Here is a 21,713-nt window from a genome sequence, read left to right as displayed (position 1 = left end):
GGGTACCAGTACCGCTTATACCGCTGATTGAGTGTAGTCTGGCCCAGGAGTGTGAAGGTGAATGGAAAGGCACTGGAGCGACGACCCACCCTTGCTGTCTCTGCCTGGCCAGTTCCCCTCTTTCCACTGCGATTCTCTGCCTCTAACACTAATACAGGGTCTGAGTCACTGATTTACTGGTGCTCTTCCATTCTGTCCCTAGGAGGGGTGCGTCACTTGAGTAGGTTGAGTCACTGAAGTGATCTTTCTGTCCAGGTTGGCGCCCCCCTTGGGTTGTGCCGTGGTGGAGATCTTTGTGGGCTATACTCTGCCTTGTCTCAGGATGGTAAGGTGGTCCCATCTGGACAAGAGGAATACCTATGTGAGAATGCTGTTCATCGACTACAGCTCGGCATTCAACACCATAGTACCCTCCAAGCTCGTCATCAAGCTCGAGAACCTGGGTCTCGACCCCGCCCTGTGCAACTGGGTACTGGACTTCCTGACGGGCCGCCCCCAGGTGGTGAGGGTAGGCAACAACATCTCCTCCCCGCTGATCCTCAACACTGGGGCCCCACAAGGGTGCGTTCTGAGCCCTCTCCTGTACTCCCTGTTCACCCACGACTGCGTGGCCACGCACGCCTCCAACTCAATCATCAAGTTTGCGGACGACACAACAGTGGTAGGCTTGATTACCAACAACGACGAGACGGCCTACAGGGAGGAGGTGAGGGCCCTCGGAGTGTGGTGTCAGGAAAATAACCTCACACTCAACGTCAACAAAACTAAGGAGATGATTGTGGACTTCAGGAAACAGCAGAGGGAACACCCCCCTATCCACATCGATGGAACAGTAGTGGAGAGGGTAGCAAGTTTTAAGTTCCTCGGCATACACATCACAGACAAACTGAATTGGTCCACTCACACAGACAGCATCGTGAAGAAAGCGCAGCAGCGCCTCTTCAACCTCAGGAGGCTGAAGAAATTCGGCTTGTCACCAAAAGCACTCACAAACTTCTACAGATGCACAATCGAGAGCATCCTGGCGGGCTGTATCACCGCCTGGTACGGCAACTGCTCCGCCCTCAACCGTAAGGCTCTCCAGAGGGTAGTGAGGTCTGCACAACGCATCACCGGGGGCAAACTACCTGCCCAGGACACCTACACCACCCGATGTTACAGGAAGGCCATAAAGATCATCAAGGACATCAACCACCCGAGCCACTGCCTGTTCACCCCGCTATCATCCAGAAGGCGAGGTCAGGTACAGGTGCATCAAAGCTGGGACCGAGAGACAGCTTCTATCTCAAGGCCATCAGACTGTTAAACAGCCAACACTAACATTGAGTGGCTGTTGCCAACACACTGACACTGACTCAACTCCAGCCACTTTAATAATGGGAATTGATGGGAAATGATGTAAATATATCACTAGCCACTTTAAACAATGCTACCTTATATAATGTTACTTACCCTACATTATTCATCTCATATGCATACGTATATACTGTACTCTATATCATCGACTGCATCCTTATGTAATACATGTATCACTAGCCACTTTAACTATGCCACTTTGTTTACATACTCATCTCATATGTATATACTGTACTCGATACCATCTACTGTATCTTGCCTATTCTGCTCTGTACCATCACTCATTCATATATCCTTATGTACATATTCTTTATCCCCTTACACTGTGTATAAGACAGTAGTTTAGGAATTGTTAGTTAGATTACTTGTTGGTTATTACTGCATTGTCGGAACTAGAAGCACAAGCATTTCGCTACACTCGCATTAACATCTGCTAACCATGTGTATGTGACAAATACAATTTGATTTGATTTGATTTGGTGGCTAAAGATATCCCTCTAGTGGTGTGGGGGCTGTGCTTTGACAAAGTGGGTGGGGTTATATCCTAACTGTTTGGCCCTGTCCGGGGGTATCGTCGGACAGGGCCACGGTGTCTCCGACCCTTCCTGTCTCAGCCTCCAGTGTTTATGCTGCAGTAGTTTATGTGTCGGGGCTAGGGTCAGTCTGTTATATCTGGAGTATTTCTCCTGTCTTATCCGGTGTCCTGTGTGAATTTAAGTATGCTCTCTCTAATTCTTTCTCTCTGTCTATCTTTCTCTCTCTCAGAGGACCTGAGCCCTAGGGCCATGCCTCACGACTACCTGGCCTGATGACTCCTTGCTGTCCCCAGTCCACCTGGCCGTGCTGATGCTCCAATTTCAACTGTTCTGCCTGCGGCTATGGAACTCTGACCTGTTCACCGGACGTGCTACCTGTCCCAGACCTGTTGTTTTCAACTCTCTAGAGACAGCAGGAGCAGTAGAGATACTCTGAATGATCGGCTATGAAAAGCCAACTGATATGTACTCCTGATGTGCTGACCTGTTGCACCCTCAACAACCACTGTGATTATTATTATTTGACCCTGCTGGTCATCTATGAATATTTGAACATCTTGGCCATGTTCTGTTATAATCTCCACCTGGCACAGCCAGAAGAGGACTGGCCACCCCTCATAGCCTGGTTCCTCTAGGTTTCTTTCTAAGTTCTGGCCTTTCTAGTGATTTTTTCCTAGCAACAGGGCTTCTACACCTCCATTGCTTGCTGTTTGGGGTTTTATGCTGGGTTTCTGTATAGCACTTTGTGACATCAGATGACGTAAGAAGGGCTTTATAAATACATTTGATTGATTGATTGCTTACCGTGCAGAAGCAGAGAGAACAGACTGTAACTTGGATGGCTGGAGTCTTCCTCTGACACCGCCTGGTATAGAGGTCCTGGATGACAGGGAGCTCGTGCCCCAGTGATGTACTGAGCCGTATGCACTACCCTCTGTAGTGCCTTGCTGTCAGATGCGAGCAGTTGCCATACCAAGCGGTGATGCAGCCATTCAAGATGCTCTCAATGGTGCCGACAGGGCAGGAGATGCTGTGTGGATAAAGTTGAAGTCAGGTCAAAGGAAGGGAGGGCATTGATGAATGAGAAACAAACCGGGTGGTCTCGAGCACATCTCTGTCCCTTAGATAATAGTTACAAGAGAGAGAAATAATTAATGGCAGCACATCCAAGATCACAAAGTACATCAGCTACAGTATTCTAAACCTGGCACTTAAAAAAATTCAAATTGTGAAATTTGATAGTCAGGAGTCTGTGTCGACTCCAAAATGCCTTTGTTCCATTAATCTGTACTTTCTCCTGAAGTGTTCATTCAGCACTCCAACTGAAGATGAGCACTCAAACTGAAGATGGCGCTGAAAGACATGGTAGCTTTGCTTCTAGCTCCTAAGCAACTTTGAAGTTTTTAACCCAGAACATTTTTTATTTCACAGAGTAATGGCTCTCTCTGGATATACTGTCCCCGTGCATACAGACAGATGGGTTCTCAGTACATTGTGCAGACAGGAATATGGAACTCTCTGGGAAGAAGAAAGGCGGTGGTGTATGTTTCATGATCAACTACTCATGGTGTGATTGTGATAATCTACAGGAACTCCTTTTGTTCACCCGAATATCTCACGATAAAATGTCGACCGTATTACCTACCAAGAGAATTCTCTTTGGTTATAGTCACAGCCGTGTGTATTCCCCCTCAAGCCGATTCCACAACGGTCCTCAAGGAACTACACTGAAACCATGTATCCTGATTTAAGGTAACTGGGGATTTTAACAAAGCAAAGCAAATTTGGGGAAAACACTACCGAAGTTCTTTCAAGACATTGCCTGTAGCACTCGCACTACAAAAACTCTCAAACATTGTTACTCTCCCTTCCAGGACAGCTACAAGGCCCTCCACCGCCCTCTCTTCGGTAAATCAGATCACAACTCCATTCTGCTCCTCCCTTCCTATAGGAAGAAACTCAAACAGGAAGTACCCTTGCTAAGGTATATTTAGAATCCATGCTTCAAGATTGTTTCAATCACATGGACTAGGATATGTTCTGGGTTGCCTCAGAGAATAACATTGACGTATACACAGACACAGTGACTGAGTTCATCAGGAAGTGTATAGGGGATGTTGTGTCCACTGTGACTATTAAAACCTACCCAAACCAAAAAACGTGGATAGATGGCAGCACTCGTGCAAAAATGAAAGCACGAACCACTGCATTTAACCACGGCAAGGTGACTGGAAATATGGTCAGATACAAATAGTGTAATCATTCCCTCTGTAAGGCCATCAAACAGGCAAAACTTTAGTACAGAGACAAAATGGAGTTGCAATTCAACGGCTCAGACAAGAGATGTATGTGGCAGGGTCTACAGACAATCACGGATTACAAGGGAAAATCAGCCAAGTCGCAGACACCGACGTCTTGCTCCCGGACAAGCTAAACACCTTTGCCCGCTTTGAGGATAGCACAGTGCCACCAACATGGTCCGCTCCCAAGGACTGTGGGCTCTCGTTCTCCATGGCCAATGTAAGTAAGACATTTAAGCGTGTTAACCCTCGCAAGGCTGCAGGTCCAGATGGCATCCCTAGCCACGTCCTCAGAGAATCCACAGACCAGCGGGCTGGAGTGTTTACGGACATATTCAATCTCTCCCTATTGCATTCTGCTGTCCCCACTTGCTTCAAGGTGTCCACCATTGTTTCTATACCCAAGAAGGCAAAGATAACTGAACTAAATGACTATCGCTCTGTAGCACTCACTTGTGTCATCATGAAGTGCTTTGAGAGGCTAGTTAAGGATCATAACACCTCCACCTTACCTGACAGCCTAGACCAGGCCTGGGCAATTCCAGTCCTCAGGGGCCTGATTGATGTCATGCTTTTCCCCCATCGCTAGCAAACCCAGCTGATTTAAACTAATTGCATTCTAAACTGAATATCATGATTAGTTGATCATTGGAGTCAGGTGTGTTAGCTGGGGCTGGGGCAAAAGTGTGACACCAATCAGGCCCCCGAGGACTGGAGTTGCCCAGGCCTGCCCTAGACCCACTTCAATTTGCATACCGCCCCAATAGATCCACAGATGATGCAATCGCCATTGCACTGCACACTGCCCTCTCCCATCTGGACAAGAGGAATACCTATGTAAGAATGCTGTTCATTGATTATAGCTCAGCCTTCAACAGCATAGTACCCTCCAAGCTCATCATTAAGTTTGGGGCCCTGGGTCTGAACCCCGTTCTCTGCAACTGGGTCCTGGACTTCCTGACAGGCCACCCTCAGGTGGTGAAGGTAGGAAACAACACCTCCACTACACTGATCCTCAACACAGGGGCCTCACAAGGGTGCGTGCTCAGCCCCCTCCTGTACTCCCTGTTAACCGATGAGAGAGTGGCCACTCATGCCTCCAACTCAATCATCAAGTTTGCAGACGACACAACAGTAATAGGCCTGATTAGCAATGACGAGACAGCCTACAGGGAGGAGGTGATGGCCCTGGTGTAGTGGTGTCAGGAAAATTACCTCTACCTCAACGTCAACAAAATGAAGGAGACAACCGAGAGAGCAGGCCGCTATTCAGATCGACGGAACCGCAGTGGAAAAGGTGAAAACGTTCAAGTTTCTCGGCATATACATCAATGATAATCTGAAATGGTCCACCCACACCGACAGTGTGGTGAAGAAGGCACAACAGCGCTTCTCAACCTTAGGAGGCTGAAGAAATTTGTCTTGGTCCCTAAGACCCTTACGAACTTTTACAGATGTACAATTGAGAGCATACTGTTGGGCTGTATCACCACCTGGTATGGCAACTGCACCACCTGCAACCACAGATCTCTCCAGAGGGTGGAATTTTACCCCCTTTTTCGTGATCTTGTCTCATCGCTGCAACTCGCCAACGGGCTCGGGGGAGGCAAGGATCGAGTCATCCGTGCGAAACATGACCCGCCAAGCTGCACTTCTTAACACCCTCTCGCTTAACTTCTTATGGCTGCAGGGGCAGTATTACATTTACATTACATTTAAGTCATTTAGCAGACGCTCTTATCCAGAGCGACTTACAAATTGGTGCGTTCACCTTATGACATCCAGCTTGGATGAAAGGTGCCCATATCAAACAGCCTGATCCTCAGTCATAGTTGCTAATATTTGCATATTATTATTAGAATTTGATAGAAAACACTCTGAAGTTTCTAAAACTGTTTGAATTATGTCTGTGAGTATAACAGAACTCATATAGCAGGCAAAAACCTGAGAAATTCCACTTCCTGATTTTTTTTTCTGGAGGTGGCAGATTTTCAACCAAGCTCTCATTGAAATTACAGCGAGATATGGATGAGTTTTCACTTCATACGCCTTCCACTAGATGTCAACAGTCAATAGAACTTTGTCTGATGACTCTAATGTGAAGGGGGGTCGAATGAGACAGGAAATCATCACCACTGCCATGAGTGGACCATGTTTCACCAGGCGCGTTCACAGGGGAAGGACTTGTGTTCCACCGCTCATCTGAAGTCATTCTAATTCTCTGTTTGGAACGTTATTCAAGATATATGTAAACAACATTCTAAAGATTGATTAAGTACATCGTTTGACATGTTTCTACTGACTATTACGGAACTATATGACATATCGTCGCGTTATTGTGGACGCGTTTTGTGACTTTGGAATTGTTTACCAAACACGCTAACCAAAGTAGCTAATTGGACAAAAATAACAGACATTTTCGATCAAATCAAGCATTTATTGTGGACCTTGGATTTCTAGGATTGCATTCTGATGAAGTTCATCAAAGGTAAGGAAACATTTATCATGTATTTTCAGGTTTCTGTTGACTCCAACATGGAGGCTAATTTGGCTACTGTTCTGAGTGCCGTCTCAGATTATTGCATGGGTTGCTTTTTCCGTAAATCTGAAATCTGACACAGCGGTTGCATTAAGGAGAGGTATATCTATAATTCCATGTGTATAACTTGTATTAACATCTTATGATGAGTATTTCTGTTGAAACAATGTGGCTATGCAAAATCACTTGATGTTTTTGGAACTAGTGAATCTAAAGCGCCAATGTAAACTTTATCAAACAACATGCATGTATTGTGTAACATGAAGTCCTATGAGTGTCATCTGATGAAGATAATTCAAGGTTAGTGATTAATTTTATCTTTATTTCTGCTTTTTGTGAATGCTATATTTTGCTGGAAAATGGCTGTGCTTATTGTGGTTTGGTGGAGACCTAACAAAATCGTTTGTAGTGCTTTCGCTGAAAAGCCTATTTGAAATCGGACACTGTGGTGGGATTAACAACGAGAATAGCTTTAAAATGATATTAGACACATGTATGTTTTAGGAAGTGTAATTATGAGATTTCTGTGGTTTGAATTTGGTGCCCTCTATTTTCACTGGTAGTTGTTATATCGATCCCGGTATTGGGATTGCAGCCATAACAAGTTAACCCAGAAGCACCAATGTGTCAGAGGAAACACTGCTCAACTGACGACCGAAGTCAAACTGCAGGCGCCCAGCCTGCCACGAGTCGCTAGAGCGCAATGAGCCAGGTAAGGCACCCCCGGCCAAACCCTCCCCTAACTTGGACAATGCTGGATCAATTGTGCGCCTCCCTATGAGACTCCTGGTCACGGCTGGTTGTGACACAGTCTGGGATTGAACCCCAGGCTTTAGTGACGCCCCAAGACTGCGATGCAGTGCCTGAGTTCGCTGCACCACTCGGGATGCCCAAGATTCTACCTTTTATTCGTATGAGTTCCCGATATGTTTGTATGTTAAGACCTACTGCATAAAAGTATCATGGACACTATTTAACTTGGATAATCACAGATCAAAGCCAAATTTCGTAGTGTATTTTGGTGATGTTATGCTGTGGTTATTATTCACTAAGAATAGAAAACATTTAAATGAATTTTACTGTTAACTATACCCTTTGTACTTGACATAAAGTTATTACAGTATTCCAAACAACCGTGCTGATGAAGCTGGAAACAATAATCTAGAACCAAGTGGAACTACTGGCAATTCAGCGACAGCTGCTAGCAGCTGGAGTGCAAGACCTGCAAAACGGAGTCCTGCATAGATCTTGTAGGACCAAGGAGGAGGTAGAGGACCTTGCAAGAGTCTGAAAGAGGCCATCACAAGACATAAAGAGATGGTATATATCTTAATCTTTGAAAATGTTCCAAGAACTTCCCACAGCAATCTGTTGTAAATCACAGTATTCAGGATGATGGGATAACTGCCTCTCAATTTTGTCTGTCATTTTAGATCCATTACTTCCATTCCCTGGGGGGAAGGAGAGAGAAGCGTTTTTTTCCCAGGACCTGGTGATTTGCGGGTTAATAACCAGTAGATTCAATACTAACCTAAACTGAGTGTACAAAACATTAAGAACACCTTCCTAATATTAAGTTGAACCCTGCCACCCCCTCAACCCCCTTTGCCCTCAGGACAGCCTCAATCCATCAGGGCATGAACTCTACAAGGCGTCAAAAGCTTTCCACATAGATTCTGGTCCATCTTTCCACAGGCATGCTGGTCCATGTTGACTCCAATGCTTCTTTCCCACAGTTGTATCAAGTTGGCTCGATGTCGTTGGGGTGGGGGACTATTCTTTATACAAACAGGAAACTGTTGAGCGTGGAAAAACCCAGCGCTGCAGTTCCTGATACAAACCGGTGTACCTAGCATCTACTACCATACCCCGTTCAAAGGCACTTACATTTTCTGTCTTGCCCATTCACCCTCTGAATGGCGCACGTACACAATCCATGTCTCAAGGCTTAAAAATCCTTCTTTAACCTATCTCCTCCCCTTCATCTACACTGATTCGAGTGATATCAATAAAACACTGAAATATCACAGGATTCAGACCCTTTCAGTACTTTGTTGAAGCACCTTTGGCAGCGATTACAGCCATGAGTCTTCCTGGGTATGACGCTACAAGCTTGGCACACCTGTATTTGGGGAGTTCTCTCGTTCTTCTCTGCAGATCCCCTCAAGCTCTGTCAGTTTGGACGGGGAGTGTTGCTGCACAGCTTTTTTCAAGTCTCTCCAGAGATGTTCGATCTGGTTCAAGTCTGGGCTCTGGCTGGGCCATTCAAGGATTTCAGAGACTTGTCCCGAAGCCACTCCTGCGTTGTCTTGGCTGTGTGCTTAGGGTTGTTGTCCTGTTGGAAGGTGAACCTTTGCCCCAGTCTGAGGCCCTGTGTGCTCTGGAACAGTTTTTCATCGAGGATATCTCTGTACTTTGCTACGTTCATCTTTGCCTTGATCCTGACTAGTCTCCCAGTCCCTGCAGCTGAAAAACATCCCCACAGCATGATGCTGCCACCACGATGCTTCACTGTAGGGATGGTGCCAGGTTTCCTCTAGACATGGTGCTTGGAAATCAGGCCAAAGATAATCTTGTTTCTCATGGTCTGAGAGTCTTTTTGTGCCTTTTGGCAAAGCGGGCTGTCATGTGCCTTTTACTGAGGAGTGGCTTCTGTCTGGCCACTCTGCCATAAAGGCCCAATTGGTGGTGTGCTGCAGAGATGACTGTCCTTCTTGAAGGTTCTCCCATCTCCACAGAGGAACTCTAGAGCTCAGTCAGAGTGACCATAGGGTTTTTGGTCACCTCCCTGACCAAGGCCCTTCTCCCCCGATTGTTCAGTTTGGCCGGGCTGCCAACTCTAAGAAGAGTCTTGGTGGTTCCAAACTTCTTCCTGAATGATGGAGGCCATCGTGTTCTTGGGGACCTTCAATGCTGCAGAAATGTTTTGGTACTCTTCCCCAGATCTGTGCCACGACACAATCCTGTCGCGGAGCTCTACGGACAATTGCTTCGACCTCATGGCTTGGTATTTGCTCTGACATGCACTGTCAACTGTGGGACCTTATATAGACAGGTGTGTGCCTTTCCAAAACATGTCCAATCAATTGAATTTTACCTAAGGCTCAAACGTTTTTGATAATATATTGGATTGTTTTATTTATTTTATGGTTTTAAACCGTTTGTAATTGTATCAAGGGAAAGGTTAAGTTGTTACACAAAGTAATAGCAGGTTGTAGTGCCTTACATAATTTCATTTTTATTTGCAAGCTTCTCTCTCCTTCCTTTTATCTTGTGAATAAAATATTTTAAACATCAAACATTCGTTTTCATATGTAAACTAAATTATTTGAGTTTGATTGTCCGTTATGTTTGATACAGAAGTTATTCATAAGGACTCGGCTGGAATCAGATTACACCCCCCAAATCCAGACCAACACAATGAAGGGATTAAAAACACAGCAGACTGGATCATTGTGGCCAATATCCTGAATCTCCAGCAGAGATCCCCGTTGTATCGCTAAAACACTCCCAAACATGATAACGGAAGTAGGCTCTTGTCCTGCAATGTGGTCTCAGTGCATTTCATATTATTCTGTACGTAAATCCGTTAGTATGATCTGTTATGTTTGATACGGTATGTATTAATTTGTGGATGTCCATCATCCATTTCATATGATATGTTATGAATTACAATTCGCATATGTTCGAATTGTACTTTGTACAATTTGCTAGGGATTTGAAAAAGTAAAATATGTTACGAATAGAAAAAATTATGATATGTTATGAATTCCAATTTGTTGCGGCTAACGTTAGCTAGGTGACTAATGCTAACATTAGCTAGCGCTAATCAAATCAAATGTTTTGGTCACATACATGGTTAGCAGATGTTAATGCGAGTGTAGCGAAATGCTTGTGCTTCTAGTTCCGACCGTGCAGTAATATCTAACAAGTAATCTAACAATTTCACAACTACCGTATACACACAAGTGTAAAGGAATGAATAAGAATATGTACAAATAAATATATGGATGAGCGATGGATGTGTGGCATAGGCAAGATGGTATAGAGTACAGTATATACATATGAGATGAGTAACGAAGGCCATGTAAACATTATATAAAGTGGCATTGTTTAAAGTGACTAGTGATGCATTTATTACATCCAATTTTTAATCATTAAAGTGGCTAGAGATTTGAGTCATTATTTTGGCAGCAGCCACTCAATTTTAGTGATGGCTGTTTAATAGTCTGATGGCCTTCAGATAGAAGCTGTTTTTCCCTCTCTTGGTCCCAGCTTTGATGCACCTGTACTGACCTCGCCTTCTGGATGATAACGGGGTGAACAGGCAGTGGCTTGGGTGGTTGTTGTCCTTGATATTTTTGGCCTTCCTGAGACATCGGGTGCTGTAGGTGTCCTGGAGAGCAGGTATTTTGCACCCGGTGATGCGTTGTGTAGACCTCATTACCCTCTGGAGAGCCTTACGGTTGTGGGCAGAGCAGCTGCCGTACCAGTTGATTATACAGCCCGACAGGATGCTCTCGATTGTGCATCTGTAAAAGTTTGTGAGTGTTTTCGGTGACAAGCCGAATATCTTCAGCCTCCTGAGGTTGAAGAAGCGCTGTTGCTCCTTCTACACCACGCTGTCTGTGTGGGTGGACCATTTCAGTTTGTCTGTGATGTGTACGCCGAGGAACCTAAAACGTTCCACATTCTCCACTACTGTCCCGTTGATGTGGATAGAGGGGTGCTCCCTCTGCTGTTTCCTGAAGTCCATGATCATCTCCTTTGTTTTGTTGACGTTGAGTGTCAGGTTATTTTCCACACTCCGAGGGCCCTCACCTCCTCCCTGTAGGCCGTCTCTTCGTTGTTGGAAATCAAGCCCACCACTGTAGTGTTGTCTGCTAACTTGATGATTGAGTTGGATGCGTCCAAGGCCAAGCAGTCATGGGTGAACAGGGAGTACAGGAGAGGGCTGAGAATTCACCCTTGTGGGGTCCCAGTGTTGAGGATTCATGGGTGGAGATGTTGTTTCCTACCCTCACCACCTGGGGGCGGCCCGTCAGAAAGTCCAGGACCCAGTTGCACAGGGCGTGGTTCAGACCCAGGGTCTCGAGCTTAATGATGAGTTTGGAGGGTACTATTGCGATTGCGTCGTCTGTGGACCTATTGGGGCAGTAAGCAAATTGGAGTGGGTCTAGGGTGTCAGGTAGGGTGGAGGTGATATGGCACTTGACTAGTCTCTCAATGCACTTCATGATGACGAAAGTGAGTGCTACGGGGCGATAGTCATTTAGCTCAGTTAACTTAGCTTTCTTGGGAACAGGAACAAATGTGGCCCTCTTGAAGTATGTGGGAACAGCAGACTGGGATAGGGATTGATTGAATATGTCCATAAACACACCAGCCAGCTGGTCTGTGCATGCTCTTGAGGACTCGGCTAGGGATGCCGTCTGGGTCGGCAGCCTTGAGAGGGTTAACACATTTAAATGTTTCACTCACGTTGGCTGTGGTGAAGGAGAACCCGCAGGTTTTGGTAGTGGGCCGTGTCAGTGGCACTGTGTTGTCCTCAAAGCAAGCAAAGAAGTTGCTTAGGTTGTCTGGGAGCAAGACGTCGGTGTCCACGACGGGGCTGGTTTTCTTTTTGTAATCCATGATTGACTGTAGACCCTGCCACATATGTCTTGTGTCTGAGCCCTTGAATTGCAACTCTACTTTGTCTCTATATAGATGCTTAGCTTGTTTGATTGCCTTGTGGAGGGAATAGCTACACTGTTTGTACTCGGTCATGTTTCCGGTCGCCTTGCCATGATTAAAAGCAGTGGTTTGCGCTTTCAGTTTTGCGTGAATGCTGCAAAGTTGCTAATTAGCTAAAATGCTCAAATTGTCTGTGATGAGATTTGAACATGCAATCTTTGGCATGCTAGTCATTCGCTTTATACACCCCCAACCACCCCGACGGTTGCTAGATATTTGCTTCATACACCCACCCACTCACACCGACCAACCACCCTCCTTTCCTTTATACCTAAGTAACCTTCTAACTTATGTAACCATACCAAACGTGACATATAATAATTTGAGTATCCCGGATTTACATTAACTATGTTATGTCTAGTCTATGAGACCAGTCTGAGTCTAATGTTTATACATGTGCTCTCCGCAGGGCTGACAGACACTCCAACATTTGGTTAACCATGAAAAAGGCTATAATTCTTCATCCTAATTAAGCAATGCATATGCTATAATTTAACAAAATGTCCATCGTACCACCTGCTGCAGTTCAAAACTCTATCATCTTGTCAGTTCATGACACATGGTTTCTGAATGAGCCACGTTGTATGTACGATATCATTTTGAAAACACTGGATACATAACTGTGGTGGCGTTAATTCAAATTTTCCCGGTGCCATAGGGACAGTCGGCCTAGATTAATGACGTTTCCAAAATATTGGGGGAAAAACAGCGTCCATCAAGCGGAAACCAATTAAATCTCTTGTTTTAGGGCGAGCCTCCGTAACCTTAGCCAACCAAACAGCCGGAATTGGATCCTTGCCTCTGAGCGTACAGAAATGCAGTCATGTGATGGGCTCATAAAGAATGCCAACATGGAGCCTTGGCAATGACGGGATCTCTCTCTGCAACAATAACACGACGGACAAAAACTTCGAGGACGGTGTATTTCGAAAGCTCGTAATATATTACATGATACTAGACGGTAAGTTCGCCATTACTAATGTTAGTTGTTATTTTCGTTTGGGCTGGATGCTTAGATTTGTATTTATAGAACCCTCCGAACTTGAGACTCGTGAATTCCTGTCTGGCTGTTGCAGTCAGGTGGCTTGCCATGCGCCTCGCCTGCCCATGCGCTGAGTTTAAAAGCAGTTGAAGTTTTAAATAATACTGTTTGCTGACGCCGAATAACGTTTATCGATTGTATAACATGATTCACTTTGGTGTAATTACGCACTTATTACAGTCCTGCACCATGTTGTTTAGCGCCCGAGACCCATATGGGCGTCATGTGGGAAGTGTTTACGCTCGAGGCGTCATTGTGCACAATGTATCCATTTAATTATCCCGCGTGTTGCTTTATTGTTATGATGGTCGAATTAATGAAATCAAATGACACATTAGGTTTATTATTTTTAATTTGATGATAGATATATTTGCTCTGTTTTAGCACATGTGTTTAGGTCTTGATACCATTCGGGATTAGATGTTTGGCCTAATCATTTGTTGATTGTTAGCTTTCAGCCTATTATTACCTAGCTCTGGAGAACCCAATGGGGGTATACACATTTTACAGCCGGCCCCACTTTTGGAACTTAACGTTAGTATAAGCGAGAAAGAATCTTTCAAATCCAAAAGATACACGTTTGCTGTTTTCACACACCACCTTGGTTGACACATCCTCTCACCTTGCACTCGCATTTCCATTGGACCATTCCACATTTCCGCTGTTCCTTCAAATACAGCTAGGTGCAACTTTCCTAAACAGCATATCAGTATTAAATATTGCATTCTTATTCATGTTTAACCGTTCACATTTTTAACTACGCTATCCCTCACATTTTCTGTGCAGGTGTAGTGAGAAGCGTGGTTCTCTGCTCAATTTTCCTGTGTATCTGGACTGTATCAATGGTGTCGTTACGCAGCAGAGCGCTGGTCTCTGATAATGACCTCTTTAGGGACAGTGTTCGTCTGATCTCCCTGGAGCTTGAGGAGGGAGAGGGCAGTGAGGGGAGGAGCGAGGGGGATAGCTTTGCCTCCGGTTACAGCCCAGATGCTGGGGACATTGGTGCTCGGCTCAGCTTCAGCCCTGGAGAGGAGGAAGAGGAGGAGGATGATTTTACCCCCATAGAGCGGGATAGGGAGAAGCGAGAAGAAGGCATGCTGCAGGACCCCAGGCTGCCTGACTTCAGTCCCCGCCTGCCCTCGCCCTTCTCTCCCACCCTTGAGGACATCGAGGAGTTCCTCAGGGAGAAGATGGAGCTAGTGAGAGAGGGGGTTCTCTTCTCTAGTGAACCCATGGAGGAGCCTGCTCCCTCCCCTTCCAGCTCCATTGAACATACTCTCTCCTCCCCAGGAGGACAAAGTGACCCAGGGACCAGTGCTGCCCTGTCACCCCCCAACCCACAAACCCCCAACATCCCTCACACCCACAGCCCAGCAGCCCCGTGCCCCTCCCCATCCTCCTCCAACCCCTCAGTGCTCCTGGGAGCACCCTTGGTACTCCAGGTCCAGTCGCTGCCGCTGGCCCAGCCTCTCCCCCAGACAGGCTCTACTCCTGGGCCGTCCAGTGGGCTGAGACTGGCCCACCTGGTCTTGGGGCTCCACGGAGGGCAGAACTTTACCCTGCTTGCCTCACAGGTGCCCTCTGCCCCAGCCACCCTTCTCAACGTAGCCAGCATGGACGCCGGAGTTCCAGACCAGAAGTACGTGAAGATTGCCCCTCTACCGATCACCGTGAGGATTGCCGGGGGCTTGCTGGGGCAACGGTGGTTGGGGGTCACAGTGGAGGGGCCGTGGTGAAAGCTGTGGCCCCACATAAGGGGAACAGACCCCCTCCTACAGAGACGCTGAGGGTGCACAAGTGTTCTCATCCAGGCTGTGAGAAGATGTACACCAAGAGCAGCCATCTGAAGGCCCACTTCCGCAGACACACCGGAGAGAAGCCCTACACCTGCAGCTGGCCTGACTGTGGCTGGAGGTGGGTTATATCATAACAATGCTAGTCAACATGCAGAAAACACAGGAAGCTTCGGTTTGTTTAGTTCATTATCATATAGGCTAGTTATTAACATGTGATAGGATAATTAAACAGAGAGAAGAAAGCCTGTAATGACTAGTTCAAAATGAAGTGGGTGTAATGATGACAATAGAAAACATGCTATATACCCCTTGTTAGGATGTTGACACAGTATTCCACTGTAATTATTTTGCAAAGCTGAGCATAAAGAAAAATAATATCTGTCTGTGGAGGTAGGGAGTAGAGCTTTTATAAGACAATAGAGGCTCTGCAAATATGAGATATTACAACACGCTCACAGTTTCTAATGAGCAACTGCAGTGAGCTTCCTAAGGGAAGCGTTAGGGTTATTGAGGTAGTTGGAGGATGTGAAAGGATATGCTTATAATGTTTGTACACGGAGTTTACAAAACATTAGAAACACCTGGTCTTACCATGACATAGACTGACCAGGTTAATCTAGGTGAAAGCTATGATCCCTTATTTATGTCATTTGTTAAGTCCACCTCAATCAGTGTAGATGAAGGGGAGGAGACGGGTTAAAGAAAGATTTTCAAGCCTTGAGACATGGATTGTGTATGTGTGCCATTTGGAGTGAATGGGCGTACAGTACAAAAGATTTATGTGCCTTTGAACATGGTATTTTAGTAGGTGCCAGGCGCACCAGTTTGAGTGTGTCAAGAACTGCAACACTGCTGGATTTTTCACACTCAACAGTTTCCCGTGTGTATTAAGAGTGGTCTGCCACCCAAAGTACGTCCAGCCAACTTGACACAACTGTGGGAAGCATTGGAGTCCACATCGGCCAGCATGTTGACTCCCTGTGGAATGCTTTCGACACCCTGTGGAGTCCATGCCCCAATGAACTAAGGCTGTTCTCAGGACATAAGGGGTGCAACTCAATATTAGGAAGGTGTTCCTAATGTTTTGTACACTCAGTGTGTATTGTAAATACTGTTTGACCCACCATTTAGTGTTCCTATTTCCCTCAGAGTTGAGTCTGAGCGCTAGTCTGGGGGCTATCAAACAGTGGGAATAACCGGCCTCCTGACACACTTAGCTGTAACATTCCGAATTCAGAGAAATTATCAAAACACCAACTTGTTTTATCGCAGGGCTTTGGGTGTTGACCTGTGCTCCTCTGTCTCTGTAGGTTCTCTCGTTCTGATGAGCTGTCTCGTCACCGGCGCTCCCACTCCGGGGTCAAGCCTTACGAGTGCTCTCTGTGTGAGAAGAAGTTTGCCCGCAGCGACCACCTCTCCAAACACACCAAGGTGCACCGCAGCCCCCGGCCTGGCAAAAACATCAGAACTACCGTCTGACCCAGCCAGCCCAGTCTGGATCCTGATACCACCCACCCACCTTCACTCACCCTTAACCCTGTTACAGCACTTGACCAGGACGGCAGAATTATAAGAACCTGCATCCAGAATTCAGAGCAGCCTGGTCCCCTACCTTTACCCTGGCTGTGCTTGCCCAGCCCAACCCAGCTCAGTACAATCTCAACCTCACCACGGGCTGACAGACTCATGAGACTCATCCACCCAGCCCTACCCCGGGGAGGCCTTGCCAGAGAGTCTGGGTACTCATCAGGACTCTGGTGCTATAGAAGCAGTCCTGGGCCAGAATGTAGGGCAGGGTTTCCCAAACTAGGTCCTGGGGCCCCCCCTGGGTGCCAATTTTGATTTATTTTCCCTACACAGCTGATTAAAATAATCAAAGCTTGATGATGAGTTGGTTAGTTTAATCAGCTGTGTAATAATAGGGCAATAACCAAAATGTGCACCCAGAGGGGCCCCCGGACCCTGGAATAGGGCACTGAATCTGATTCAGACCCTAACTGGCCTCTGCCGCCTGCCCTCCCCCTGCAACCGGAGCAGATGAGGGCTTGTCCTGGTGCTACACAGTGAGCTAACAGGTAACGGCCATTTCAAGGATGTGATTGTTCAGCTTAAAGAAGAAGTTCACTTTATTTTAACCAAATCTGTATTTTGAATGTAAATGGCATGTTGTAAAAGTGCCCAGACATTCGATACTGTGTGATTCTAAACTTTATCCGTAACGTTATATTTAATTTTGTACGACTGAAGCGGTTTCCCCTCTGCAGATGTGCTGCTTCTCCGTGTGGAGAAGTCTTGTGGGCTACACAGAGAATTATCGCTCGAGTCGCACAAAATGGAATATAACGTTGCGGATAAAGTTCTCAATGACACACCTAAAGGCCTGCATCACTATACTGAGAGCGTTGCTGTTTCTAAAATGATGTATTTCGGTGTTTTTGGAGCCTTTGATCATGTTTAACTGCAGAACGAGCATGAGGAAGTATATCGCTGGTGGTGTAAGTTTCTCAAAAACAATTGATTGTAAAAAAGTGTCTGGGTACTACTATAACATGCTATTTACACTACAGTTCAGAAGTTTGGGGTCACTTACATTTCCTTGTTTTAGAAGACAAGCACATTTATTTATTTTTTTCATTTGAAAATAACATCAAATTGATCAGAAATACAGTGTAGACATTGTTCATGTTGTAAATGACTATTGTAGCTGGAAACGGCAGATTTTATTTTAATGGAATATCTACATAGGTGTACAGAGGCCCATTATCAGCAACCATCACTCCTGAGTTCCAATGGCACGTTATGTTAGCGAATCCAAGTTTATAATTTTAAAAGGCTAATTAATCATTAGAAAACCCTTTTGCAATTATGTTAGCACAGCTGAAAAATCTTGTCACGATTAAAGACGCAATAAAACTGGCCTTCTTTAGACTAGTTGAGTATCTGGAGCATCAACATTTTGTGGATTCGATTACAGGCTCAAAATGGCCAGAAACAAAGCACTTTCTTCTGAAACTCGTGAGTCTATTCTTGTTCTGAGAAATGAAGGCTATTCCATGCGAGAAGTTGCCAAGAAACTGAAGATCTCGTACAATGCTGTGTACTACTCCCTTCACAGAACAGTGCAAACGGGCTCTAGCCAGAATAGAAAGAAAGAGTGGGAGTCCTCAACTGTCAGCTTCATTAAATAGTACCCGCTAATGATCAATTAGCCCTTTAAAATAATAAACTTGGATAAGCTAACACAACGTGCCATTGGAACACAGGAGTGATGGTTGCTGATAAGGGGCCTATGTAGATATTCCATAAAAAAATCAGCCGTTTCCAGCTACAATAGTAATTTAACATTAACAATGTTGACACTGTATTTCTGATCAATTTGATGTTATTTTAATGGACAAAAAATGTTTTTCTTTCAAAAACAAGGAAATGTCTAAGTGACTCCAAACTTTTGAATGGTAGTGTACAAACAGATTTGGTTAAATAAAGTGAACTTCTCCTTTAAAGCGGATTTCAGGCCTTTAGGCTAAATCGCATCCTGCTCAGCCCCCCCGCCATACATATACACACACCTCGTTACCCTGAGCAGATGACAAATTTGTGACAGGCAGTTGCTCACTGTATAACACTGTTTTAAATGTAATTTAATTGTGTTTAAAACCCTATATTGTCACACATTCTATTCTACATATTTTGTTGTTCTATGAATCTGCTTCATGAGTTACTCTCTCTTCAAAACAGTTTTAGAGGGCAATGCACCGTAAATAACCCAGCTCATTCTAGCCTGTAATCTGTGCTATTAGCCCAGATGAAAGTACTGTGTTGATATGTGAGTTTAGAGATTCGCTCAGAACAGGTGAATAGTCTAAATCTCTTAAATATCCCCTCCTGCTCCCCACGGTGCTAAACTTCTGTCCCAGTCACATCCCTACCTGACCCTACAAGGGCCAATCCAGTAGTTTTACCACCGCTTCCCTGACCTCGTGCCTCCTCCCACTCCACTAAAGACCTCGGGGCTGCAGACTGGTGTCTGTTGGTTTTCACCATGGTACTTCACTGTTCCATTATGTAATAACTGGTTCGTTAAGAATCCACTCACACCCACCTGGTTTCCCAGGTTTGCATCAGATGCTGATTGAAGGGTAAGAGAGACTGAGTGAAAACCAGCAGAAATCACAGCCCTCCTGGTCCATGCTCTTAAACGACTGGAATGAGTTAAAAAATATATATATATATATTGCCAAACCTAAAGTCCTATTTGACTTTTGTCACCTTTTTGTGCTATCTGCTCACACACTGTATGATGTAGAACCTATAAGCTATTTTACTTTATTTCTATGTCTTTAAAATCAAAAGTGACTCGGCTTTACAATGCAAAGTAACCAATTTTGTAAGGTACTGCTTAGTCATTTACAGTAGTAGAGGTTAGTATGTTAGGCCAGCAAGCAAAGCTAATCATTTACAGTATAGTAGCCTACTGTACCTGAAAAGAGCAGCTGATCTTTGTCCAATCTGTATCCGTCAAATATCACATTTACATGTACAGAACATGTAGGAGCTCCTATCCCGAGACACCCCTCCCCCCCCTCCCAGTCAGTATATTAAGCTATCCAAGGGTGTCTGTGCTTGATTCTCTCATGTAGCGTATCTTGGTGAACCTGTATAATGTTATTGAGGGGTTATCAGGTCAACCAGACAGGAATGAATTATGAGACCCACTCTAACATTAATGAGTTAACCCATCACATCCCATCAAGATGAGCCCTTTGTTCTCAAGTGCACTTACTGTATGTTAGCAGGAGGTGCAGCAGGAGGGGGTTTAGCATGGATAAATGCTATGCCAAGGACTGGAGGGCTCTTATGGGTATGTAAGCTGTATCTATGAGTTTGAGTTTAAAATTGTAAAAGGTGCTTTTTCAACAGGCTACTGCACTTAGGAAATCATATAGAGAACTATGGACTTTTCAGGGTAGCAGTCTTGGCCAACATCCCTTGAGGGAACTGTACTCACATTTGCCACACATCACATTGGTTCAGAACTTTTGGTAGAAACACATGTTGTGTTGCCTTTGGATGGGTCAACTCAGAATTGAGCACTTCATCAACAGCATCACTGGTAATCATCACCATCAAATGGCCTATTAAACAGTTTGTTCTTTGAGCGTGACTAGTTCGAATAGATCACAACCACACAATCCCACTCAGAAGTCTGACCCAGCTGTGTGTCCATGGCTGGTCTAGTCCCTCTGATTCAGTCCTGTTGTGTGTTCCCCTTCCTGCCTTACCTTTAACCATGGGGTTCTCTCTCCCAATAACTATATCATCCAAAGTATACACACACTCAACTGTACTGTATGTTTGCTAAAATACAGGTTCTATTTTTTCAAATAACAGAAAAGCTATTTTCCTATATATGATAATAAAGGATAAGAAAATTGAAGCATCATCCTCGTCGTTATTTGAGTCATCATGGCTTATGTTTTGTGGATTTCAAGACACAAAATGATCCATGCTTTCATTGGAAAGATGCAAAGATTGTAAAAAGTGTTTCTTTTTCTTTTCTCCAAACAATGGTGAGGATTGTGGCAGTGGGTAGGTGGTGGCACAGCATCCACAGCGGTAGGCCATTCCTACAAGACTGCCTGGGAAGAGAATGCCGTAGGCTCCAGTACTGTGAATGATGGCATATTTCTACCATTGATTCCGCTGTTACAGTGTGAAGGAATGTGGGTGTTCAATATTAGAGAGAGAGAGGAATTCTCTCTGCACTTCAGAAGCCAGCCTGCCTGTAAAACTGGAATGTCTGGCTCTGTGTGGAGCTGAGTTGTTCTGGGAATGTCTAGGGAGAAGTCTGGGTTGCATTTCATTTTTTCTTTTTTAAATCACATCCCCTGCCCTTTTTCATTCCCCTTTACAAACCTAGGATATCTGGGTAGCTGTAAGCCTCCATCACTCACCCTAGGGCTTTTGTCAATTGATTTTGCTTAACTCATGCGTCCTCTCTCCTCCGTCTTCTGGCCTCTTTTTGGACAAAGGTCAAAAAGTCGAGGAGAGGGAAAGTATGTGAAAATGCGCTTGAATGAAATGAGACTCCTCCAACCGCACGTCGTTAGCCAAATAATGTTTACAGGGTGGAATCCCAAATTGATGGTTATCAAAACAAATGCAGCTAATTGTGCATTTTTGTTTTGATATTAAGATAAGTAGCATATCATTTTTAAATGTTAGCATGCTTTTCTACTTCGAGAAACAATAGTTGATTGAAAAGTGGGTCAGAGAGGAAGAGGTGAAGCGAGAGTCCCAACTCTGCCAAAAGTCTGTATTTTCCAGCAGGTGCCATTTCTTTTCCTTTGCTAAACCAAGCGAGGAGTTTTTGTATAGCGGTCAATAAGTGTTGAATTTGGTCAACAA

The 21,713-nt window shown here is 45.0% G+C and overlaps 1 pseudogene; it reads left to right on the top strand.

Moving 5' to 3' along the window:
- The first annotated feature begins 13,309 nt into the window (after positions 1-13,309).
- On the top strand, positions 13,310-20,742 carry LOC115145853 (Krueppel-like factor 15; annotated as a pseudogene).
- Positions 20,743-21,713: the final 971 nt, after the last annotated feature.

This window comes from Oncorhynchus nerka, linkage group LG2 (assembly GCF_034236695.1).
Source record: "Oncorhynchus nerka isolate Pitt River linkage group LG2, Oner_Uvic_2.0, whole genome shotgun sequence".
Taxonomy (NCBI): domain Eukaryota; kingdom Metazoa; phylum Chordata; class Actinopteri; order Salmoniformes; family Salmonidae; genus Oncorhynchus; species Oncorhynchus nerka.
This window is presented reverse-complemented; position numbering and strand designations above follow the sequence as displayed.